Source organism: Protopterus annectens, chromosome 17.part0, assembly GCF_019279795.1.
Source record: "Protopterus annectens isolate FY-2018-M chromosome 17.part0, PAN1.0, whole genome shotgun sequence".
NCBI classification, from domain to species: domain Eukaryota; kingdom Metazoa; phylum Chordata; order Ceratodontiformes; family Protopteridae; genus Protopterus; species Protopterus annectens.
This window is the reverse complement of record NC_056751.1, coordinates 506,097,726-506,124,330: the sequence shown is the minus strand read 5'-3', so window position 1 is coordinate 506,124,330 and position 26,605 is coordinate 506,097,726. Positions and strand designations below refer to the sequence as shown.

General features: G+C 39.8%; 1 protein-coding gene across 1 annotated transcript in view; it reads right to left on the bottom strand.

Annotated features, from left to right (window-relative positions):
- KCNC3 (potassium voltage-gated channel subfamily C member 3) overlaps positions 1–26,605 on the bottom strand; it is a 1,369,778-nt gene that overhangs the window by 1,247,739 nt on the left and 95,434 nt on the right. The window lies entirely within an intron of this gene.

The window sequence follows — 26,605 nt, the reverse complement described above, 5'->3', positions numbered from 1 at the left end:
CAATGTCTTACCATACATACTCCTCCCAACTCTCCATTGTGTAACCTGTGAAGGTTGTGGGAAGATGTTATCAGTGTTGGCACACCCTGTGTTCCTGGGAAAAAGAAAAAAAGCCACATGGGCTGGAGGTTGGTAGAATAAAACATTGCTCCCTCACATTTTTGCAAACCATCCCATTAAAGTGTCACCTTAAAAGAACTGTTTTTTTTCTTCTCTTTCTTCCTTCCACTGAACCACTGAATTGTCAACCTCTTCTCATGCCTTCCTTGTAATTAACTTTCTGTTGATTTTTGCCTAACTTGTCTACTAATAGTGTTTGTGTAATGGCAGCTGTTTATACCTCACTTACATAAGTCAAAGGCTTTTGAGGAATTATTTTATCAGAGTTTTTGTTGTCATGGTTGCACCAGCATTTGATTTACAGTTTTTTTTTAAATGTGATGAATTTATACTATATTTATTTATTTATTTGTTTATTTACTGACATTTTGATTACCGGGAAAGTCCAACTGGGTTGGAGCCCATTTTCAGTGAAGGCCCAGGAAGAAAGCTTCAAAGTATTACATAACATTTAGAGAAAAATAATCTTACAGTCTTTAAAATAATGCAAAAAACAACTACAGTTTAAATAATTATATCCAAACAGTCATGAGTGGAGTTCCACAGGGCTGGGTCCTGGGTCCTCTCCTGTTTGGTATCTACTTCTCTGAAGTCCAGGCCAACACGAAGGGACTCTGGCTGACAAAGTTCGCAGATGATTGCAAGTTGAGGGCTATTATTAACTCCCCAAGTGATGTTGACATCCTGCAGAAAGGCCTCAATGAGACAAACGACTGGTGTCAGAACCATGGCCTTAAGCTCAATGCCAAAAAATGTGTCTTCATCCCCTTTGAGAAAAACCTGGTTCCCTTGAATTACCACATTGACGGTAGTCCACCGAACACAGAAGGCGTTATAAGAGATTTGGGAACACAGGTTGACAGCAACTTCTCTTTTGACCACCACGTTCCCATTCTGGTTAGAAAGTCCTTCTATGTGGCACATCTCATTACTAAGGGTTTTGCATCCAGGAAGAAAGAGGTCATTGTCTCCCACTACTCTTCCTTCATTAGGCCAATCATCGGATACAATGCCCCATTTGGCATGTACCTCACTAGACACCTGCAACAACTGGAGAGGCTGCAAAAGTACCTCACAAAGAGGATCCTAGGCCTTAAACACTTGTCCTATATGGACAGACTCAAAAAACTCCAACTATTCTCTGTCGCATATCGCCTACTTAGAGGCGATCTCTGCTTGACTAACAAAGCCATGTCTGACCCAGCTCTGTTAGAAATGCTAGATCTAAAGAAATCCCAATCCCTCCACACCACACACTCCAGAGGCCTCAACCTCATTACCACAATCAACAGAACATGCTGGAGGGACAGGTTCATAGCCCAGAGACTGCCCATGCTATGGAATAGACTTCCCATACATGTCAAGCAGAGCACTTCACTGGCCCTAATCAAGAGAAATCTTGATGAGTGGATGAGAAATAGAAAATTAATGCCGGGGATCACTCCAGTGGCTCTACACGACAGAGGCACTAGGAACTAAGATTGGGTAGCACGATGCCAGGGTAATCCTATGGGCTAGGCTTGTAAAGGTTCCAGGGCCATTAGCCTAGTACACACCTATGAACCTATGAACACATAGCATGAACAAATTGGTTATGAATAGATACAAGTTATGACAATTACTCAATAGCTAGAGAAGTTTTTGGCAGTTTATAGAGAAATTTAAGACAAACTAGTATAATACAAACAGGAATTGCAATACAACGTGAGAGAAAAGCAGGCTTACGGTATATTTAGAGAGAGAAAGTTCGGGGAGAGAAATTGACAGAAGTGAAGAAGAGTGAAAAAGGGAGAGTAAGGAAATATAAGGTACAAACAGGTATTTGTTCACATTTAGGGGCAGCCACAGTGGTGCAGTGGTTAGCATTGCCACCTCACAGCAAGAGGTTCTCCGGTTCTATCCTCGGCTGGAGTGCCTTCTGTGCGGAGTCTGCATGTCCTCCCTGTGGTCGCGTGCGTTTCCACCGGGTGCTCCGGTTTCCTCCCACATTCCAAAGGCATGCTGCAGGTGGACTGGACACTCTATATTGGCCCTAGGTGTGAGTGTGTGCGTGTGTGTGCCTTCTGTGGAAGGTTGGGCACCGGGCTGGCAACTCGACACTGTAAAACTCCACTGCCAATCATGAGTGGACAAAGTGATCCACTGTGGCGATCCCTAACCAGGAAAAGCTGAAAGAAGAAGAAGAACAAGGGATATAGTTTATCCTGGTGTTGAGCAAGAACAGAGACAGCTTTTATCTAGGAAGTGTTTCAGAATGGTTTTGAAGAATGGGATGGAGGGTATTGAACTGGTGGACAAATGTAAGGAGTTCCAGGCCTTAGCAACATGGTACAAGTACAGACAATGCCTAGCAAATTTTACAGGTTTGTGGACAGACAGGAGTTTTTGGTCATTTGGTCAAATTTAAAAAAAATCATTATGTTGTGTAGTATTCTGGTCAGTAAATGAATCTGGTGTCCTATTAAATGAACTCATTCCTTACCAACATAGTAAATGAGTGATACAGCATAACAGAGATTTTCAAGTCATGGCCTACAACAAAGTAATTTCTGTCACAGACAGCCTGTAATGTGACATGTGCACAGACATTTCTATGATACAGTTCTATCTTCTTCTTCTTCTTTTGGCTGCTCCCGTTAGGGGTCGCCACAGTGGATCAAATGTTTCCAGTTCTTCCTGTCCTCTGCATCTTGCTCTGTCACACCAACCACCCTCGTCACACCCAGTGCAAATCTTAACATCTTTAACTCTGTCACATCCAGCTCTGACTCCTGCTTTTTTGTCAATGCCACTGTCTCCAACCCATGTAACATAGCTGGTCTCACTACCCTCTTGTAGACCTTCCCTTTCACTCTTACTGGTACTCGTCTGTTACAAATCACTCCTGACACTCTTCTCCACCCACTCCAATCCTTATTCTTAGAACAAAGTTAAGAGGTGTAATTATAGCAAAATTGTTGAAGACTCCTCCCTTTGTTCTTCATCAAATCATAGATAAGAAAGCTTTTAAGAATGCTGTCCATACTCATTTTATCTGCGAATGAAACTGCTAATATTAATATCAAAGTACTCTAGGTATCCTTTTCTATTCTTATTACTACTTCTCACCTATATGTTCTCACATTAAAAGCTGCATTGATTTTTTAAAGTTTTCATTTGCATATTTTCCTTTGCTCATTGTGGTAAGCTGGATATACAGAACTGTTTTTGCTTAGGAATAAAAGGACCTTTCTGAGTTTTCAGTTCTCAGATACACCTGCTTTACTTACTTCTATTTACTCTTGTATATTCTGTGCAACCACTATTTGCAAGTATATAACTACAATAAGCATCCTGAGGTCAAGATTTCAGTGCATGTTAATGTTTTGTTATTTTTTTTTTACCAAACATTCACGGTCTCTGTCACAGCAAGCCTGCCTCACAGCACAAAAAAGTACTTGAATGTCCCCCCATAGATATCAAAAAAGCACTTTGGGCTCCCTATTCAAAATATGCATATACCTGCATTGTAATAAAACCGAATGATAACACCCAAGCACACGCATTTGTATTAATTAACGTTTGGATTAGTGCTTCTTATTCTATTGCTTTGTAGTCAGACCCACGCATTCATTATTATGATGCAATATTACCAATATAACATTAATAAGAATTATTTAGAGTTATAGGAATACAGTGTTTTTGGGCTTTGGTGGACTTCCCCAATACAAGCTAGGGCTTCCCATGAGTACTGGTCTCACTATTAAAGAACCATTCCTCTACTGTAAAATTCAGAGTTTTTTCTCTTGGCCTCTAGTAAAAATGATGTCACGCTATCCAGGTTAACAAATACAAACAAATAATAAAAATAATAAATACACAGGGTAACTTCTTGCTTCATTCATATTTCTCCCACAATGCTCTAATCCTGTTCTACTTCCCATCATTAACCCTTTTCAATGAATGACAGGAAAAGCTGCCTGCATTATTCATATACATTCTGTCAGAAAGCAATACAATACTTCAATTCAGAAATGTTAACAACTTAAACCTTTTAATTACTGTTGTATGCCTCCTGCTCCACTAAGATTAGATGTGCCCACATTTCTATACTTCTTTCTCAAGTAGTGTATGTCCTGCTGATAAGGATTAGTTTGTGTCCACCCCCTAAAAGGTACAGATCAGTAATCTATGACAGTGCAAGAGAGACTTGTTCTTAAAATGAAAATAATTATCCATCTCTATTCTGCTCATTAATTACAGTAAGCATAAGTGGCTACTCAACTAAGACACTAAATATGACCTAACAGTTTTCACTTTACATAAATAATGATCATCAAACTTGTTCCATACCATTTATGTAGGCAAATACTTTTAGGTGCCACATTTTTCTGGCAGGAAGAAGTCAAATAAACACATTAAGTAGTACTACAACAAAATTACTTGTGGCATTCATAATAACTTCGTAAAAAGAAAGAGAACACTAGAGAATATCTCTTTAAACACAGAACATGGGCACTGATTCAGTTGCAATGAACTAGTGGAACTGTATCACTTGTAAAGGTAACAACAAAATGGCACAGAAAATAATACCTAGAATCTTTCTGTCTAAAACAAATGGTGAGTCAATTCTTTATGATGTCCTAAGCACTTAAACATTTTTTTATTTTAGAATTGCTGCATAAGCAAAACAGCTTAAGTGTTGTATTACCTAATACAAAGTATATACAAATGTATTATTATAAAGAAACTACAGTTGTGGAAAAAACTTACCATAATAGTAGATGTTTGAATGATTATTGCTGCGGTAGCCTTAGCTATATGGGTTTTATCCTGTCAAAGATATAACAGCCGGCCAGCTTCCAAAGCTTCAGGGCACCTGCCATGTGGCCAAACTGACAGTCAGCTTAAGCTGAGCTGACTAAAAAGACAGGTTTGGGTGCCAAGGCATTCAGAAATTTCATGCCAGCAGAAAGAGGGAGGCTGAACCCTGAAAGGACAATGCTAGGAACAACAAAAAAACAAGTATTCACACCCTGGTATAAACAACATACAAAAAAACAAGGTGGTGAAGAGAGGGAGCGGCTACTACAGTAGTGATCATTTGAACATCTACTATTATAGTAAGTTTACGTACACAGCTGTAGTATGTTCATCATATTGTTCACTGCTGCTGTAGATTATCCTAGCTTACTACATATGAAGATGGAATCAGAAGAGTCCAGGAACCCCTGGAGAATAGTTTTAGCAAAGCCTGATCTAGACCTAGAGAACAATCAAGCTTATAGTGCTTTGTAAAATATGTACAAAAGACCAAGTTGCTGCAACAAGAATACTTCTAGAATCTAACCCTTTCTAAAAAGCCATAGGTGAAGCCAGCACCCTGGTAGAGTGGGACTTGACGCTGATTGGAACAGTTTTACTGTGCTGAGTATAACAAATGGTACTGGCCCTAGACAACGATTTGGAAAGAGTCTTCTTTGGCATGGGTTGTCTGTTCTTCTTAGGTTCAGGAAAAAAAAGGGTAGCTGGATAGTCCGGCTTAAAGTAAACTTGGATACCACCTTAGACATAAAAAAAAAATATTAGTTCTCAAAGAAACCCTGTCTCTGTAGAAAATGATATAAAGTTGACTCATTCTAAGAGTTACATTTCAGGTACCCTTCTTGCAGAGGTCAGAGCAATCAGGAAAACTGTTTTTCATGTTAAGAACCTCAATTCAGCCAGATTACCTGGCTCAAATGGAGCAAGTGTTAGCTTCTCTAACTCAAAATTAAGATCCTAATTAAGGGTCCCAGTTTTCTTTGAGGCCCCTTACGCAAAACCTCTTTCAAAAAAATGACATGAGAATGCATTGAGAGAGAAAGATCCATGGGCAGACATGATGAAATGGTTAATAAATGAACCTTGATGGAGGAGTAAGGAAGGCCATAGGGTGGGCTTTCCCAGATGACCGAACACTGATCAACAGCTTAACCTCAGCTCTCCCAGTGTGAAAAAAGAAACTAAAAGACAAGGGACACAAACTCTGTCACTTTTAGTAAATTCAGTTACTGGCTAGTAAGTACGCTGCCTGGATGCCAACAAAGAAGAAACTAAGACAGCCTGAAAGAAAATCAACTAGAAAATGTGAGGAGAAACTGACGTGGAAGAATCCTGCAGCTGTTTAGCAAAAAGCAGTTGAAGTTCCAGCTTTGGTGCAAGACATGACTTTCAGAAATCTAAAGGAAAAATAAGTCAAATGTGCTCAGAGCTGATTAAAGTACACAAAACACTGAAGGAGTACATTAGCTTAAATAACAGAAGGCTGGGAAAATGGAAGAAGTTTTAAAATTATATTTAGATGAGCTTTTAAAACTGCAAATATCAGAAGATAAAATGAAGGGAATGCTGGCTGAGTATGAGACTGCTCAAGAGATATTTCAAAAAATGGTAGAACTAGAAACACAGCACATAGGAAAAATCTGAGATTTTCTGCTGTACCATGGAAACTAGAAGGATCAGACTATATTGATTTTATGAAGGCACAAATAAGCAATTAGACTTGTATTCTACTGTTAATTCAAAGGGCACACCATATGTATGCTTCAAATCTTGCCATGAGAAACCAGAAAAGACATGTATTAGTAAAGATACAAAGCTACCAGCAGAAAGAGTTGATCCTGACAAAACTGTGGCAAAAGGGCAAAGTATTAAAAGCTGGAGACAGTAGTGTGTTTGTGGAAAAAAAGAAGTTATGTACTCATCATAATTTTCCATCTGTGTTGTCGATCTTCATTTATGCTTGATGTGTGGGTTTGGTTCCAAAATTGGAACTGACTCGGCCATGTTACAGCCTGCGAGGACCAAAAACTCTTGAGCTTTATCCCTACCCAGAATGCTCCTATCCATTTTACCTCAGATCGAGTATGTTGACTGACAGACAGAAAAAGTTATCCTGTGATTACTTTTGTGGAGACCATATCTGGTATAGGATGGTTACAAAGAAGTATGAATAAGGACACAGCTCATTCCACCAAGAGATATAAAAAGGACAGGTGATGGAGGGAGGAGAGTCAAGGATCAACAACACAGATGGAACATTATGGTGAGAACATAACTTCTTTATCTGATGTTATCAATCTTCATTTATTCCTTAACGTGTGGCACAGAGTCCTCAGCTTCTTTCTACCTTGGGTGGACTCATGGAAGGTTATTGCTAAGCACCATAGAACCAAAGGAATCTCTTCCCCTGGAGGCCAGATCCAATTTGTAATGAATAATAAAGGCATGTGGGGTAGCCCAGGTTGCTGATGCACAAACGTTATCCAAGGAGGCCCTAGAGTGAAAAACTGTTGAAGTGGCTATTGCTCTGGTAGAGTGTGCCTTAACAGGTCCAGGTAATTTAACATTTCTTTTGCTGTATATGAAGGAAATGCAGTCTTTCAACCATCTAAAAAGTGTAACTTTGGATACTCTCTGCCTAGTCTAGTACTAGAAAAAGCAATAAACAGTTAATCAGATTTTCTGATAAGTCTTGTTCTATGGAGGTAAAAACACAACTGTCTGTGGAAATCTAATAAATGAAGACAGTATTCACCTTTGTTTGAAAATTTTGGAAAGAAGACTGGTAAATTTATAGTATTGTTAATATTTGTCTCTGAAACAGCCTTAGGTAGAAAAGATGGGTTTGTCCTTAAAGAAACCCTATTTGGGTGAAAAATAAAATATGAAGGTTTACAAGATAGTGCCTGGATCTCCAAAATTCTTCTAGCAAAGGTAATAGCTATTAGTAAAGCTGTCTTTCAGGAGAAGTACTTTAGCTCACAAGTGGCTGCAGGCTCAAAAAGGGGGTATATTAAAAGTGTGAAGAACCAAACTTGAGATCCTATAGGACACATGGATCTTTATAAGCAAGTATCAGCATCAAGGTCCCTTTCAGAAAAGCCTTGGAGAGTTTATGAGACATTAATGGGGTGTCCTGTAAGCCATTGTGAAAATATGAAAAAGCCACTAGTTGAATTCTGATAGTAGAGGCAGAAGCCCCTCTTTCAAAAAGAGAGGGCAAAAAACTCTAAAATTAAGAAGAAGAAGAAGAAGAAAAAGGAGCTGAGAAAGGGTCAACATCATTATCAGGAGCACAACATGAAAATCTCTTCCATTTGCTACAATACAGTTTTCTAGTGGAGGGTTTAAGAGAAGCCAAAATAATCTTACAGACCAGAGAAGACATAATGTTATGCCTGGCGAAGACACAATGTTATGCCTGGCGATCAATGGAAGTGGAGAAGCCACGCTGTGAACTTTAGGTTTTGAAGTTTCAGATGAACTAAAGCCTTTGGATGGGATTGGCGATCTGGACCTGGGTCCAGAGTCCACAGTTGCTGAGTCAGATGAGGCCAAAGGAAGGGGAACCAAATCTGTCGAGGCTAGAATGGGGCAATAAGGATCACTCTGCTCTTCAACCTGATCGCTTTCTTCAAAAATTGAGGGATTAATGGAATTGGGGGAAAGGTGTATAAAAGTCCTGAGGGCCAATCAGGAAGGAAACCATCTCTTGGGGACTCCTCCGGAGGGGGGATCAGGGCAAAGTCACTGCTGCACTTGTTGTTTAGGGGTGATACAAAGAGATCGCAGCAAGGCTGGCTCCACCAGTGAAAAATCATTTGTGCCACTTTTGGAATGAAAGACCACTCATGAAGCATGAGAATGTATCTGCTCAGCTTGTCTGCTATCACACTGGAAGTCCCCAGGATGTGGGTTGCTATTAGAAAGTGGTTGGAAGAGATCGCCCACTGCCAAACTCTGAGTGTTTCTTGACAAAGGGGGTAACATTTGGTTCTTCTCTGTTTGTTGATGTACCAGACCACTGACATGTTGTCTGCTTGGATCACAATTGTCCCTGGTGGGAGAACAGCTTGAAAGGCCTGCAACATTAACAGCACTGCTCTCATCTCTAGAACATTGATATGCAAACTGGCCTCTATGAGTGACCAAGTGCCTTGGACTGTCTTGCCCAGATAATGCCCCTCCACCTGATCTGGGATGCATCCATGGTCACTATGGCTTGGGGCTGAGGTGGGGTGAAAGGTCATCCTGCAAGAATCTCTCTGAAGTGGATCCAACAGAGAAGACCTTTTTTGCAACAGCTGGTTACCAAAATATGATGCAACACTGGCTGATGAAGAATGGACCATTGGGATGCTAAAAGCCATTGTAGAACACTCATGTGGAATCTTGCTATAGGTACTCAAGTAATGGTCCCTGCCATAGAAACTAAGGCCTGCAGGACCAGGCGTGTGGTACTGTCTTGTTGCTGATGATTTTCCTGACTTGAAGTCTGATCTTTTCTAGATGGGGGAATGGAAGAGAAGTTATGCAGGTGTTTGTATTCAAATTTTGTATTGGGACCAATTGAGAATTCTCATGGTTTACTGTGATTCCCAGGTAAGCACAAGTCTGAAGGATGTAGTCTCCTGATGTTTCTATGAGATGCTTTGTGGGAGCAGTGATGTGACAGTCATCCAAATAAGGAAACATTTGGTGTCCCTGTAGTCTCAAGTGAAACACTACCACTGCCATTCATTTGGTGAACACCCTGAGGGATGTGGTGAGGCCAAAGGGCAGGGTTATGAATTGGAAGTGAATGTCTCCCAGCTGGAAGTAGAGGAATCTCCTGGAGCACTTGTCCATCTTGATGTGGTAAGGTGCATCCTGTAGATCTACTGAGCACATCCAATCATCTTTCCCTAAAAAGGGAAGGATGGACTGAACAGTGACCATCCGGAATTGTGTTTGTCGAATGGATTTTTTCAAAACACTGAGATCCAAAATTGGTCTCTAGTACCCTGTCTTCTTTGGCATTAAAAATAATTTTGAGTAAATTCTGCATTCTTTCTGTTCGGGGGGGAGGGGGGACCTGTTGGATGATTCTTTTTTGTAGAAGTTTTTTGATTTCTCAAACTAATGGTTCCCTCTGACTAGGTGGAAAATTGGGGATTCTTTTGAATTTCTTGGGAAGGGAGTGGAAGGGAATGGTGTATCCTCTTGTGCTAATCCTTTGCACCCAAACATCTGTAGTTATCTGTAGCCAGGGATGTTGCTGCAAGGATAATTGTCCTCTGACTGCTTCCAGAGTCAAGCAATCTGGCCTCCTTTGAGGAGTTCTGGTAGGGTCTGGCAAAAAAAGAATCTCTGGAACCCTGATTTTGTGAGCCAACCCGGCCACTTTGGTGGTGTCTTCCGTTAAAGCTGCCCCCTCTGCCCCTGGGAGAGTTGCTACCATGTGTGTCCTGGAAAGGCCCTTGGGATTTTTGGAACCATGCTTTTCCACTCCTCTGGTTCCTGGAGAAGGACCACTGGGGAGTAGAGAAATGTATGCTCACTGCAGAAAGGGTATTCCCATCTTTTTTTCACACCTGGACAAGGTCTCTCAAACTTTTGGGCCAAAAAGGGATGATCCGTCAAAAGGTGCATTGATGAATGAAGACTTGAAAGGCTCTGCAAATTTACATAAGCGCATCTAGGTGTGTCTCCTTATGGTTACACCAGAACTCATTGCTCTGGTGATCCCCTCAGCTGCATGTGCTATAAGCTTTATGGACAAGTTGAATATGGACTTGAGGGTGGTCAACTGAGAAGCAGCCTTATCTTTGACTTCTTCAGAAATATCTCCAACAAGGACATTGAATAACTCCTTAATCAGATCCCTTTGGAGCCTTGTAAAGTGTGCCATAAAATTCAAAGACTGTAAGGCAAAAGTCGATGAAGCATATACCCAGTTCTCAAACCTATCCATCACCCTAGACTCTTGACTGGGGGGATGGATAGTGGAACTCTCTTCAGACAGTTCTTTCTTTATGGCTGCTGCAACCACCAAAGCATCTACTTGCTAACCCTATAGCCCAAAACTGAAAATCTTCAGGAGCTGAGAGAATTTTATCTGGCTTCTTAGGGATTGGCTCTATGGAATTTGGAGCCTTCCATGCCTGCTGTGCAATCAACTTGATGAGGTCATCAGTGGGTGAAGTCATCCAAGAAGTAGATGGGTGAGAGCCAAAAGCTTGCAGGTACACTGACTCCTCTGGGGAAGGAAGTTGAGACATCCAGCCACCCCTCTGTTTAAGGATCTCAAGAATATCTCCAAAGGAGACATCTTCAAGGGGTGACCTAGGGGAACCTTCCCCTTCATTGTAGTCTGTTACAGTTTCTTCCACAGAATCCAAGTGCTTTCTCTTGCACTTCTCTTCTGAGGAACTTCTTCAGTGGGAAAATCTGAAAAAGTATCACAAGAGGATAGAACTTGAACAGGTATGTCCTGCAGTTTTGTCACTTGCTGTCTCGATGCAGAGGCTGGTTGAGAGTCTGAGCAAGAGTAAGGGTCAGGGATTAACTCTGATTGGGGAGCAATCGACTGGGTGCCCACCGAGGACAAAACCTTCTCCCATTGCCTGGAAGGCAGGTCCCCCCAAAGAGGGAAGGGAGCCTGGAACCAAGAATGACTAACTCTGAAGCTGGAGTGGAGTTCACGTGTGCTGAGGCTCAGAGGTGCAGGGATGACTCAAAAAAAACCTGGAGTCGAAACCTTCCCCTCAGAACCAACTGCGAAGCCCCCACCTCAGGAGTTCTCCACTTCCAAAAAGACTGAAGAACTCAGGATAGTAGTTGGGCCCTGAAAAAAAGATCTAGCCAGGCCAGGGCCAAGACAGTCAATGCCAGAGGGATCAGAGCCTAAGTCTCTAAAGCTGCAGATGGGGTCAGAGGAGAAAGATCCAGTGGAGTCATAGAGAAGGGAATTCCAGAACTGGAGGTAATTGTAACAGAGGACATAGAAGACAATCCTCTAACCACAAGGAGCTGATCCACTAGCCTCAGCACATCCAATTTCTATAGGCTCTTGGAGGAATTAACTGACTGGGTGGATGGAGATTTAGGTCTCTCGAGAAAAGGGCTGGGCATTTGTCCCACAAAAGGATCTATTGATGGAGAATAGACCATTCTAGGAAGTGCCAATTCTGGTTCTTCAAGAATTATTGTTGGAACCATAGGTGTTGGTGCCGGGATGAAAGATGAAACCGAGCTTGTCGGTTCCAAAGTCTTGTCCATTTTCTCTAGTGTCTGTTCCCGTGCCGAAGATGCAGGTGGTCTTGGAATCAATTTTTTTGGTTCCATAGTCTTTTCTGGAGCCGAAATTTTAAGTTTCTTAGTCACCTGTGCCGAAGGGGAAGTTGGTGCTAAGTGACTTCTCTTTTTATGCTTATTGGTTCTGGATGTTGAGGAGGTAGAAGAAGAAGGGTCCATCTTACATTTAGAACCATATAAGGCCTCCTCAAAAGAAGATTTAAGCATGCCTTTCCAGAAGTAATTTATTTTTTTCTTTCTACTAAGGATCGGTGACTAAATCCATGGCAGACTGAACAGTCTTCTTGTAACTGTAATGAGCCTAAGCAATATACACATAATGAATGACCATCAGAGTTAGGCATTTTTCTATCACACCTGTGGCACTTCTGGAATACAGAACTGTCTTTTTCTTTATCAGCCATATGTACAGGAGAGAAAACAAACAACACACAAGAAAAATTGGAAGCACGAGAGAGAAAATTTACAGTAAAGTGCTACCAGCAATGGTAGGCCCAGAATACCCAAAGGCACAAAACAAACCCACATTAAAGGTAACAAGAAGTATGTTAGAAGGTAAAAGTTTTATAGTGGAGTGCTACCAGCAATGGTAGACGAAGAATACCAAAAGTATATAAGAATTTTTTTTAAGCTGGAAAGCAGGAAATTCAAAGAAAGTCTACCAACTATGGTAGCAATGATCGCTCTGAAGTGTAAGAGTGAAAAGGAGAGGAGCAAAAAAGGAAAATATAAGGAATTTGCTAAGATAATATAGAAAAACTAACAGAGTGAAAAAGGTACTATAATCACTAAGTAAGTAGAGAAATTTTAAAGTATAAATGTACTTAGCTAGAGAGCTTTGGTGCTGCATCTGACACTGGAAGTGACAAACAAGATCTGAGATAAAATGGAGAGGAGTATTCTGAGTAGGGATAAAGCTCAAGAGTTTTCTGTCCTGGTGGGCTGTAGTACTGCCAAGTTGCTTCCAATTTCAGAACCAAACCCACACGTCAAGGAATAAATGAAGATTGACAGCATCAGATTAATTATTCACTGTACACCAGGCAGAAGAGAAATAAAATTTATTCCAGCAATTAGGATATGTCGAGATGCAGGTGCTCTATCCAGACATCTTCAGAATATTAAGTTATTTTTTGATACAGAACAGGCTAAGGAAGAAATACAAAAGTCTGTCCAACAAAAATTGAGCCATCAAGCAGAAAGGGACTCTGCTTCTTATTCTTCTAAAAATAAAGCATACAGAGTATGTGAGAAGTGGAGAAAAGCACATCAGTTGACTAGAAAAATTGGAAATATGTCGGAATTAAACTGGAGTCTGGAGTTGGGAGATGGAGATGAACAAGAAGAAGACTAACAACACAGAAATAGTGAATAAATGTGAGACTGCAAAGCATCAATCGCATTTGTGAAATACAGCTGTATAAGACAAAAAATGGAAAGAGTGAACTTTTGTTAACTTTGCTAAGCATGTAGGGAGCTAAAAAGCATTAACTAATTTCATGTCATTAATGTTTGGAAGGACACTGAGCAGAGGGTAAGAGGAAGGAAAAAGGTAACTGTAAGTAAAACAATGTATGTTCTTAGCAGTATTTCTAATAAACTTTTTATGATAAAAATTGCATGTTTTATAGAAAAGTATTTTTAGTTGTTCTTGTATGTGAAAAAGATACTAAAGTAAACAGATGCTTTTTTCCACTCTCTTTCTTCCTTTTTTTAGTATTAAGAAATATTGGCATTAAAATGACAAAAGAGAATAAAGGCTGTAATCTTGGATTGTTGAGCTGGGGGATGGGGTAAAAATGTACACATATCATAATATGTGTAGAGCTGATATGGTTTCTCTTACTTTTGCATAGATGTAAGTCTGGATTAAGACCCTCAACTTAATCTAATAATAATTTTTATTTTTTTTCAATAGTATTTTATTATTTTGTACAACAGGAACAGACAATGAATAATCTGACGTATAAAATTAGTGACAATACAGGCATAGTTCCAAAAATTCCTATAACACTTCAATCCTACAAATAACTATATACATTATTAACAATAACTACAAACAGTGCTACTGAATTAGGAGAACGGAGCCAAGTAAGCACAAATAAGAATCATGAACAATGAAGAAGGGAAAGAGCGATGAGGGATGGTTACTTGAGTCAAGCTGAGCACAAAGGCTAGGACAAGGGCACATTATTTCTGACCTCTTGCTAATTCGCAAGGATGTGTTCAAAGATGAGTTTCCAGAAATTCTGGAAGTACATTTGTTTATTTGGACTTCTTATGATGAGTTTTTGAGAGGATATGTATTTGGTTGCCATATTTCTGAATCCATGCATATCTTGGATTTCTTTCATTTCTCGTGAGGTGAATCATAGAGTCTAAGGTTAGGGTATTATCCCAGGTATGCCTATTGCCCATGAATCCCGATTGTTCAGGGGATACTATATAGGGCATAACTTTTTTAATTCTCTCAGCTAGTATCAAGGATAGAATTTTGATATCCACATTGATTAAAGATATTGGTCTGTAATTATTGGTATTGGATTTGTCGAGGTTATTTTTGGGAATAAAAATTGTTTTAGAATTATTCAGGTAACGATCAGTTATACCATTTAGTTTAATGTAGTTATATACTTTTAAGAGAATAGGAGACAGTTTTTGGCTGAAGGTTTTGTAAAACTCTGGTGTATATCCATCCGGACCTGGGGCTTTGCGTAATTTTAACTTTTCTATTACACCAATTATTTCTTGTTGTTTGAGTGGGGCATTGAGAAATTCAACTTGATTTTCGTTTAGTTTGGAGAAAATGAGTTTTTTAAAGAATCCTTCAAATTCTGCATTCGGAGTTTGCTGAGCATCTATTCCATAGATCCCTGAATATATCTGTTGGAATATTTCTATTATTTGTATATCTGCTTTGTATATCTTATCGTGGTACTGAAGTAAAGATATCCTGAAAGCTTCCTGTTTGTTTTCAATTATTCTAGCTAATGTTTTAAATGGAATTTATGCCCATTCAGAGTATTTAGCTATGGACCTTAGCTCATGTAAAGAGTAGTTATGTTGGTGCAGATCAAATAATTGTTTTGTGTGGTGATAATTGATTTCTCAATATCAGGATTTTTGTTCAGTTGATAATTTTTTCCAGCTCCTTAAGTTCAGCTACCAACTTATTTTCTTTTTCTTTTGCCATTTTTTTTAAGTAAGAAGCTTTCTGTATTAGTACTCCTCTCAGTTTTGTCTTACATGCAGCCCATTGTATATCATATGGAATACTGGAGGTCTCTGGATCCTCTTTTACTTCTGCTAATATGTCTAGTATCTGTTGAACCACCTCTGCTTTTAACAGCAAATTATCATTCAAAGACCAGTTACCTCTGTTAATCTACCTTATTGGTTTGTCAGGGAGATTTAATTTTAATGTAATATTTGAGTGATCTGATAAATAACTAGGTTCAGATGAATATTTTACATCCCCATCTATTACGGCTTCAGAGATGAGAAAGAAGCCTAACCTTGACCAGGTATTGTGACATTTAGAGTAATATGTAAAGAGATTGCTTTTTTCAAGGGTGTCACTAAATGAGATAGGATCAATTAAGCATAAGTCAGACATAAGTTCAGCTATATCAGTCAGTGCTTGGAAGTTTTGTGGGTTGGGGTTGCTAGTACGATCCAGCCCTGGGTCAATAACTGCATTCCAATCTCCCCCATTATGTAATAATGATCAGGGAACTTAGATTATAGGTTATATATTTCAAGGATAAAATCTTGTTGTCTTAGGTATGGGCCATAAATATTGTGGAATAGGGTTGGTTTTCCATTTAATGGGCTTGGGGCTGTGAAAAAACACCATCTACCATTTACATCTGCGTTACACTCTATGATTGATTCTTGAAATGATCTTTTGATTATAGTAGCCACCCCCTTAGAACACTGGAGCTGTCCCCAGCTGCAATGATAGATTTTATCCATTTTCTGTTCATGTCTCCCTTCCATTCATCTTTAAACATGTGAGTTGCTTGTATAAAACATATATTTGCCTTTGATTTTAAAATTAGGTGCATTAACAGTTTTTCTTGTTTTTATGTTGCAATCCTTTCATGTTCCACGAATATGTTGTCCAGATCCCCAAAAATTAAACTGTACCCTAGATATTACCATTTGGTTTGAAATATTTGTTTTGCTGAAGGCTCCGAAAACATTCTTTATAGATAAAATAAAATCAACTCCTACTACTGTAGCACCAGACTCTTTCAAACCTGATCCTGTGCCTATCCACACACCCTTCTTATTTGAAAGAGCTTTAAAGTGAAGGGTTACAAACCAAGCTAAGAATAAGCATTGTGTTATCAAAGTAGAGATGTAACCAATAGGAACTCTTTTAATTAACCTTTTAAGCTCATGTGAGCATATAGAACTAATATACATAACTAAACCAACTTCAAGATTCGTCATCCTCTACCCTACTTGGAGAGTCCACTACGCTCCTGGTTGTAGATGTAGCCATCTTTAAGGGTCATGCAAAGGTATTACACCCTTTCTATCCTTAAAATATATTCAAGTGAAATGTATACTCTATATATTTCAGTCTTCTCAGTTATGAGATTATCAGCTGTTTAGGGGAGTTGAGAGGGACTGACCCTTATGAAATTGGAATTCCCTACTTAAAATATACCGTTCAATTTGTAGCCATAAAGAATTAATGAGTTAGGTGGCTAACCTTATATCTTTAAGAATAGCAATACTTCCAGGCTTTGTGCAAGAGAAGCATATACTAGTTAAGCAGTTATATCCAAAGTCTTAATATGACTACTATACTGTAGAAACATTGTTGGAATTGTGTAGGATTATGAATGGTTTCAAGAACTCTAGTCTGTCCTAGGCACTTGTACCAACACATCTTAAAATATATATACAATGACATTAAGTGCTGCAAAAAAAGAAACCAAATGGTAATACAATATAGTAGGTATACCGTGATACAGAATAAATTAGCAAATTATCTTTGTCAAACAGGTACATATATTAGATCCTGTCACCTTAAATTCTGCTCCTTATATATTCTGAGATAGCATAGATGAAAACAGATGATGTTGATCGAGTCTCAATAGTACATAAGAGTCTCTGTAAATCACAAGGGAATTCATCAAATAAGAAGAACACCTATAGATTAACAATAGCACACATTCTCCAGCATTTCTGGACTCTGCTTTGAAAATGGAGGTGATTGTATACCCTCATAAGCAGAAACTATATACAGACTGGCCCAGATCAGATAAAGGAAGTTCACTACTAAATCAGCTTCATATTTCTTCAACCAAGATTGATTGCTTAAAACCATGAAATACTTGGTTTCTTTGATATCTCCTATGAGTTAGGGTACCGGAACTTCTGAAAGTATTGAACAGAGATAACCTGTCTTCAGAACTCTCAAATTCCTGTCTTAAGACAGCAATATCTAGACTTCCACCTGTTTGGTATCCCATACCACAACTCTTGGTCTGATATAGATCCAAAGAGTTATGTACAGAGGGGTACATGAAATAGTTTAACCACCTCGCTATAAGCAGAATCTGGATATATTCTCTCTCTGAAGGACTAATATATAGCTAGGACTTAAACTAAAAATCCATTGTCTTGCAAGATTCCTAATCACTATGCATTAAAGGAGGTATTGTCTTCGTCTAGCTGCTTAAACAGAATAATTGAGAGTAACTTAAGCGACAGTGAAGATATTCCAGTCACAAGGCTGAATGTTAGCTCTCTGTGATTCCTAATATTTCTGGATTAATTTTGTCAACACCATTGAAATAGAGAAGAGTGCAAACCAGAATCGTGTTTTCAGAAGAACCTTATGAGCTGTATTGTGGTAAGGGGACTTTAGTTGAGGACTTCCACAACTTCAGGTTAGAGAAGATATCTATACCTCTTGAAAACATGAAACCATTAAACCATGAAACTATTTTTCCCCTCATACACCACAGGTTAAGGGTTTGTCCAAACTAACTTGTAGCATCTCCAGTAAATATCACAGATGCTAAAGACGTGAGGGCATTATCCTATAATATACACACAGGCAAAAACTGTCTAGACCAGAGCCAAAGGGATCTGTCTTTAACTTATTCCATTGCTGATCTAGAGTTGTCTCAGTTATACACCATACACTAAATCACAGATCTTATTACTACTACAAAGCTACAAGAAGTTGTACTTAGGTATAGCAGGTCAAGTCATTCAGGTTGTTGTCTATAAGAGTTAATTTGTTCCTGTGGGCTGCATATTAAGTACAACACAATGGTGCAGTCTTTCTGGTTCAGCCCTCTTAGTTGCCCCTTTTCTTAACTAGAGCTTATGCTATTATAACAGATATATCAGGTGGATAAAGTATAGCAATGTAGATAAGCACAGTGGACACAATCTTTTAATCATTACCTTTAATTCCATATCAAGATCTTAGCTTGACAGATCATTCATGTAAGCTATACTTTCGTTGGTAGTGCTAGGCCATAGGGAGGAAAGCTTTAGAGTTGTAACAGGAAGTTGTATTTCATAAAGTTACCTCCTCCCCAACAGAGTCTAAGACTTTCAGTCCTTATTCTACTCCGTCTACTATAAGATGTATTTCCGGTTGTTTAAATTAACTTTACTTGTACGGAAGACCTTGTGCACCATTGAGAGAAAGATTACAGACTACCTTCAGCGACTGAAGAAAAAAAGGAAAAATATGAGCAAAGCCAGAGCTGTGGGATATTCACGGTTCTGGTGATTTGCTGAAACACTTAATAAAAGCTTTTTTTGCTTCTTTAGGTGAGTCCACTGCAAATTTGATATCATTATTGAAGAAAGTTAAAGTGTTGGGATACGCAATTGGAACATTATTTTGCATTTTATAAGGTCAGCAGAGTAAGGTGAGAGATTTTGGCACCCTTCTTTGATTGCCAATGGGAGATCCTGCATTAAGGGAGGTTAAGTAAAACAAAATGTCTTGTAAAATGTGACATAGGCTCCAATGTTGATAATAAGCAAAATTGTATAAAGGATCGACTTGCCAAACATTAGTGGGTGCATATATCACAAAAGCTAGAGAGATATTTTAAAAAGTTGTTATATAAAATAGGTGGGAATAATGACTACTTATCATAATGACGACACTTTCTATACCATCTTGAAATGGGAATAGTCACAGGCATAGACAAAAAAGGAAAGAATGTTTAGCCATATTAAGACATGCAGAGTGTATATAGCAATGCTACAAGAGACACATTTGGAAAGATCTAAGCATGTGAATTTGATGAAGAAAGGATTTCAGGATAGATATTCAATAGAATATAAGGGACAAAGGAACATAGAAGTACTTGTTTTAATTGTTAGAGGAGCTTCAATAGTGACAAAAGAGGGAAAAAGGTAATTATGACAGACTTGTGGTAGTAAGGGGCTACTGGCAAGGGATAAGGATTACATTGGCATGAATTTATATTCCACTTAAAAAAACAAGTTATGTTCCTACCATAACATTCCATGTGTACTGTCCATCTTGTCCTTTATTCTCACTTGTGGGTTGGATCCAATGTGTTGGATCCATCTCAGCCAATATTCCAGCTCGAGGTCTTCAGCAAAGCTCGTGGGCTACATTCTTTACCCATAATTCCTTCCCCTGGTTACCTCAGATCTTGTTTGCCCCCAACAGTACATAAAGAAGGGTTACATGGTAACAATCTGTAGATGAATGGAAATATGTATATACTTGCTCCCATGAAATTAGAAACAGATTGAAAGTGAGTATTCTCTGAGGCTATATATGACCCTGCTGTAATCCTATTTGTTAACTAATCTACCAGGAGTCTAGGCAGGGGGAGGAGGCAGGATTGTGATAATAAAGGACAAGATGGACAACACATATGGAATGTTATGGTAAGAACATAACTTGTTTATGTGATGTTGTCAATCTCACCTTTATTCTCACTTGTGAGACTGCATCCCAAGCAATGGAACTCTTGGGTGGCTCAAGGAAGAATATTCCTATATTCCTCAGAACCATAAAACCAAAAGATGCTCTACTCCTGGAGGCCAAATCCACTTTGTAAGGAGTTATAAAAGTGTGAGGACTTGCCCAAGTAGCTGCTGCACAGATATTATCCAATGGTAGTTTAGCCTGGAAAGCAGCAAACATAGCCAAAGATCTAGTAGAATGAGCTTTAGCACCAATAGGAAAGGCTTTGTTTTAGAATTGTAAACATGGTATATTCATGATGAAAGCCATCTGGATAATGTGACCTTCGAAACTGGATAACCTTTTCTTGTATCGGAGTGTAAGAGAAAAAGCTAGTCTGATTTTCTGAATTCTGAAGTCCTGTGTAAATAAAAATGTAATTGCCTATGAACATCTAGGAGGTGCAAAGAATACTCCCCTTTATTTTGAAAGTTGGGAAAGAAAACTGGAAGGTCAATAGGTTGGTTCACGGTATTTTCTATAACCACCTTGGATAGAAAGGATGGATTGGTGCGTAATGACACCCTATCTTTGTGAAAGATTAGATAGGAGGGGGTTTTATGGAAAAAGCTTGTTACTCAGATACCCTTCTGGCAAAAGTAACTGTCACAAAAAATAGAGTTTTCCATGAAAGATGCTTTATATCACATGTGGCTGAGGGCTCAAGTGGTGGACATATAATATTGGACAGAATTAAATTTAGATACATAGGAGGCATTGGATGTTTAAAGGGAGGCCTTAGCATAACAGTCCCTTTCAAAAAGGCTTTGCAAAGTCTATGTGCCATGATAGGGCAGTCATTTCCTCCTATATGAAAATTAGAGATTGCAGCTAGTTGAACTTTCACTGAAGCTGACACTGCTCCATCATGGAAGATCTCTGACAAAAATTGAAGGACAGAATGAACTGGTGATATAAAGGGATCTATCTCTTTATCATTTGCCCATATAACAAATGTCCTCCATTTGCTTTTATAAAGCTTTCATGTAGATGCTTTATGAGATGATAAAATCATATGCTTGACTGGAGAGGAAAGGGATGGAAACCTGGCAATTAGGGGAACTGGAACAGCCAAGCTGTCAATTTCAGGTTGTCTAGGTTGGGATGAACCATCACCAACAAATGTGTCAGACGGTCTGGAACTGGGTCCAGAATCCCGGGTTTGTCCCACAGATGAGGCTGAAGAAACAGAAACCAGATTTGACAAGGCCAGTAGGGGGCAATTAAGATAATGGTTGTCTCCAACAAACTCACTTTCTGTAGGAGGTTTGCAATTAGAAGAATCAGGGGAAAGGCATAAAGAAGTCCCAGGGGCAAATCGTGAACAAATGCATTCCTTGGTGACTCCCCCATTGGAGGGATCAGGGTGAAGTAGTTGCTGCATTTGGCATTTTTGGGTGATGCAAAAAGGTCACAGCAAGGCTGGCCCCATTTGCAGAATATCACTTCCGCTACATTCTGATTGAGGAACCACTCTGGCTCTCCTCAGTTTGTCTGCAATCACATTGGATTTCACTGAGATGTGCATTGCTAGTAGAAAACGGTTGGAGGCTTTCACCCAATGCCAGACCCTAAGAGCTTCTTGACAAAGTGTGTAAGATCTGGTTCCCCCTTGTTTGCTGATATACCAAAGTACAGACATGTTGTCAGTCTGGATCACAATTGTCCCTATAGGAAGAGAGTCCTGTAATGCTTGCAATGCTAACAGCACTGCTCTCATCTCTAGGACATTTATATGCAGGTGAGCCTCATGGTCTTGCCAGATGCCTTGAACTGTCTTCCCAAGAAAATACCACCCCACCCTATCTAGAAAGCATCTGTGGTCACCATGGCTAGAGGGTGTGGAGAAATAAAAGGACAGCCTTGAAGTACTGACTGTGAATGGATCCACTATTGGAGATCTCTCTTGCAGACCTTGGTTATTATGATCTTGTGAGAAATAGGAAGTTGCAAGATTGACCACTGAGCAAATAGCATCCACTAGAGCACCCTGTGGAAGCAGACATTTTCCCTAGGACCTGAAGAACTAGTTTTGTAGTGGCTTTGGACTATTTTATGAGAATTTTGATGAGATGACAGAGGTTGTGTACTCTGTCGTGAAAAACTTGCTATCTGAGTGGTAGTGTTTATCTCTGCTGCTATGAAAAGTAAAGTCTGAGATGGTTATAGCACAAATTTCTTGTAATTTACGGTAATGCCCAGAGAAGAGCAGAGTTGAAGAACATAATCTCTTGATTGAAGTAAGTGATGCCTGGTCAAGGTGGTTATGAGCCAGTCATCCAGGTATGGGAATACGTGAATTCCCTTGCATCTCAGGTGAGCCACTACTACTGCCATACATTTGCTGAACACTCTGAGGGATGTAGTGAGATGAAAGAACAGATCTTGAAACTGGAAATGGCTGGCTCCTAGCCGGAAATGCAAGAACCTCCTGGACCATCTGTCCATTCGAATACAGTAATATGCGTCCTTGAGGTCTACAGAGCACATCCAATTGTCTTTTTCCAGGAATGGAAGTATCAACTGCAGTGTCACCATCTGGAACTTGGTCTTCTTTACTGATTTGTTTAGATTGCTGAGATCCAGACTAGGTCTCCAGTCCCGTTTTTTTTGGAACTAAAAAGAATCTTGAGTCAGTTCCGGATCCTCTCTGGGCTGCAGGGACTTCTTGGGTAACTCTTGCTTATGAACTCTTGAATTTCTATAGTTGCCTGTTCCTTTTGACTAGGTGGAACATCTGGAACAACTTTGTTTTTGAAGATGGGAAGGGAGAAGGGACTGACATAGCCTCTGGATATTATGTTTTGCACCCATTTGTCATTTGTTATCTTTAGCCGGGTTTCTTGGTACAAAGACAATCGTCCCCCAACTGCCATCAGAGGGGAGCAATTAGGCACACTTTCAAGAGCACTGTAAAGGTCTCCCAAAGAATGATTCCCTGGAGCCTGGGTTTTGTAGGACCCCCCCATCATGAAAGCAGCATCTCCCATTATTGTTCCCCCCACTGCCACTGGGGGAACTTTAACCTTCTGTGTCCTGATAAAACCTCTGGGATTTCTTGAACCACAGTTTCTCAGTACCTTTTTGACCTTTGGGAAAGGGTCTGGTAGGAGTGGAAAAATGTACTTCAGTGGCAGACAAGGTCTTACCCTTTTGTTCACACCTGGTAAGCGTTTCCTTCACTTTTGACCCAAATAGGGAAGAGCCGTCAAATGGGGCATTAATGAAGGAAGACTTGAAGGTCTCTGCAAAATTGCAAAGATGCATCCAGGCCTGTCGCCTAATAGAGATACCTGAGCCTGCTGCCCTACTCATTCCATCCACTGCATAAGAAATTAGTCTCATGGATGACTTGACAACTGAATTCAAGGTAGCAAGCTGAGCATTGACTTTCTCTGCCACTGCATTGGTTAGAGCTCTTTGAAGGGAGTCTGATTACTCTTTAATCAGGTCCCTCAGAAGTCTTGTGAAATGAGTTAGGTAATTCAGAGACTGTAAGGCAAAGTTCACTGATGCGAAGATGCACTTCCCATATCTATCCATTGTCCTGGAGTCCTTATTAGGAGGATGGATAGAGGTACTCGTCTCAGTGAGTTTCTTTCTGGTGACTACTGCCATGACCCTGGCATTGACTTCTACACCTTTTGTAAGAAAATCTTTCTCTTTAGGAGCAGTAATGTATTTATTTGGCCTCCTATGAGTAGGGCCTATGGTATCTGTGGTCTCCCAAGGCTTTTGTGAGAAAAGCTCGATAAGCTCATCAAAAGGGAGGGTAACCCAAGAAGATGATGTGCGAGACGCAAAGGCCTTCAGGAAGACATACTTCTCAGTCAAAGGGGGGCTGCCAATCACCTCTCTGTTTCAACAATTCTAGAATGTCTCCAAAGGAGACATCTTCAACAGGTGATAACGGGGACTCTTCTGCCTCATCGAGGTCGGTATCAGATGTGATAGACTCTTCTGGGGAGTCCAGATGTTTCCTCTTACATGTTCTCTTTCAAGGGACCTCTTCAGTGGGGTAGTCTGGACAGGTTTCAGAAGAGGGGTCAGTACCATGAGGTACATCCTGAAGCCTAGCATCTCTGCAGATGTGTGGAGAGGGCATGTGAGAAGACAAAGACACCTCGCCTAAAGAGGGAGGAAGAACTGAGAAAGATTGTGTACCAGATTGTGAAGCAGTCAAAGCCCTCTTCATTACTTCAAAAGCAGACCCTCCCCACTCTGAAGTGGCCCCTGGATCCAACAAGCAAATCATCAGAGCTGAAGGTCCCTCCAGAGCAGAAGAGAGCAGCGATGAAGCAGAGGTAGGAGCTGAGCTCATCAGTGCCGAGGCCCCCATAGACATAATTGGATCCAAAGATATCCGAAAGGTCTCCGCTGACCCAACAGGGGAGTGTAGGCTCCTAGAGGTCTCTTGCTCAGAAGGCACAGAGATGCTCAGGGCTGATGTCAGAATTGGGGAAGTTATTGGTCCCAGACCCAACATGACACAATCTGGTTTTCAGAATCTTCCAGCTCTAAAGCAGGAGTACGGATCAGAGGAGGAACTATGGAAGAGGTTTTTTTTGTCTGAACCGAATCCCTTGGGTTCAGGTCCACAAGAAGTCTGGCCAAAGCAGGTCTCTTTAAAAGTCTCTCCATGACCCTATCCATGTCTTCATCTGACAGACTCCTGGTAGATCTAGTGGATTGGGTAGGTGATCTTGAAGTAGGCAAAATTGGGGAAGGGAGCCTGGAAGAAATCTTCTCCACAGAAGGAGATCAGCTCCTAAGTCTATGAGCAGAAGAAATAGTCAGTTTCAGTGGAGATTCCCGCTCCAAGGAAGTGTTGGAGCCAGGAGGAGGTGTTGGTTCTGATAGAGCCTTCAGATTCATCAATTTCAGAGCCTTCTGCTTCAGCTCCGATGGGGATCTCGGCTCCAATAGAGTTCTTTTAGTTGGCTTGTCTAATGTATTGGTGGATATAGCCTCAGAGAAAGGCATTTTCAAAAGGCCTTTCAAAATCAATTTATTTTTGCATTCCATTAAAGCCCGCTGACTGAAGTTGTGGCAAATGGAACAAGACTCTTGTAGGTGTAAAGTCCCTAGACAACATACGCACAAGGTGTGTGAATTGCTAAAAGGGCATTTTCTTACTGCACTTTTCATACTTCCTTTTGAGACATGATAAAAATGAGAAGGAGAAAAGAAAGCTAGAACAACCACTCTCACTTTAGAAAACTTAAGTCCTCTAATTTAAATGGACTTAACTCACGATCACACACAGAAACAAAAGTTACAGAAAAGGGGTTACATTTTTGTCATAAAATTTTTACAAACTAGACAGGAAAGGGATTACCAGAAAGGTGAGGAACGTCCTCTAATTAAAACGGATGCTCCTAAAATGCCCTCTAATTTAAACAGACATATTGTACAGGGGGAAGTGGGTAAAGAAGTTAAATAAAATTATATATTAGAAGAAGAAGTTAAATAAATGAACTATACAAAGCTATGTAGAAAAATAGCAATGAAACGTTGTATTTAGCCCAGAGTTATAACTGATGAGGTAACCAGGGGAAGGAATTATGGGTAAAGAAGGTAGCCCACAAGCTTTACTGAAGACCTCGAGCTGAAATATTGGCCGATATGGATTGGACATATCAGATCCAACACACAAGTGAGAATAAAGATGAGACTGACATCACATCTGTTGTTATGCAACAATGAGGATATATCTGGGAGCCTAGAAGGAAAACTATAACAAAAGAGGCTAGATGTCTGAAGAAATTTATGAACATATTTGGTATGGAAAATGTGAATTCAGTAGGAGGAACTGAAAGAGAATTTACATATTATTCCCTGAGGTACAATAACTGGACTAGAATAGACAGAAATGATATTTCACAGGAACATGTGCATTTAGTTTTGAACTTTTACACACACATCCAATAACTGTCTCAGATCATACAACAATAATTACTAAGATAAAAATTCAGGGTAGTGAAGTAAAGATGCGACACTGGTGCTTCCCCACCTAGTGTTAAAAAACAGAGGAATTTAAGTAATGGGTTGTGGAAGTTATTCAGGAGGTATTAGCTAAGATAGAAAGCACTCCAGAAGTTCTAGCAAGTGAGTGGGATAAAATGAAAGTGGGATTTAAAAATATAATAGAAATAAAAGAAAATGACATGTTTAAGAAGTAACAAGAATTATTTAGAGAGGCTGGCAAAGGTTACAGTATTACAGAATAAGGGGAAATCTCACCGAACAAGAAGAGGCACAATTGCAGAGTACATAAAATAAGGGAGTGCCTGGATAATATGCATGAGTTTAGAAAGATTGCTCTTAAGAAAATATTTTTTGAAAGCAGCTCCAGAGCACAAAAACGTTTGGCGCAGCAATTTAGGCAACAAA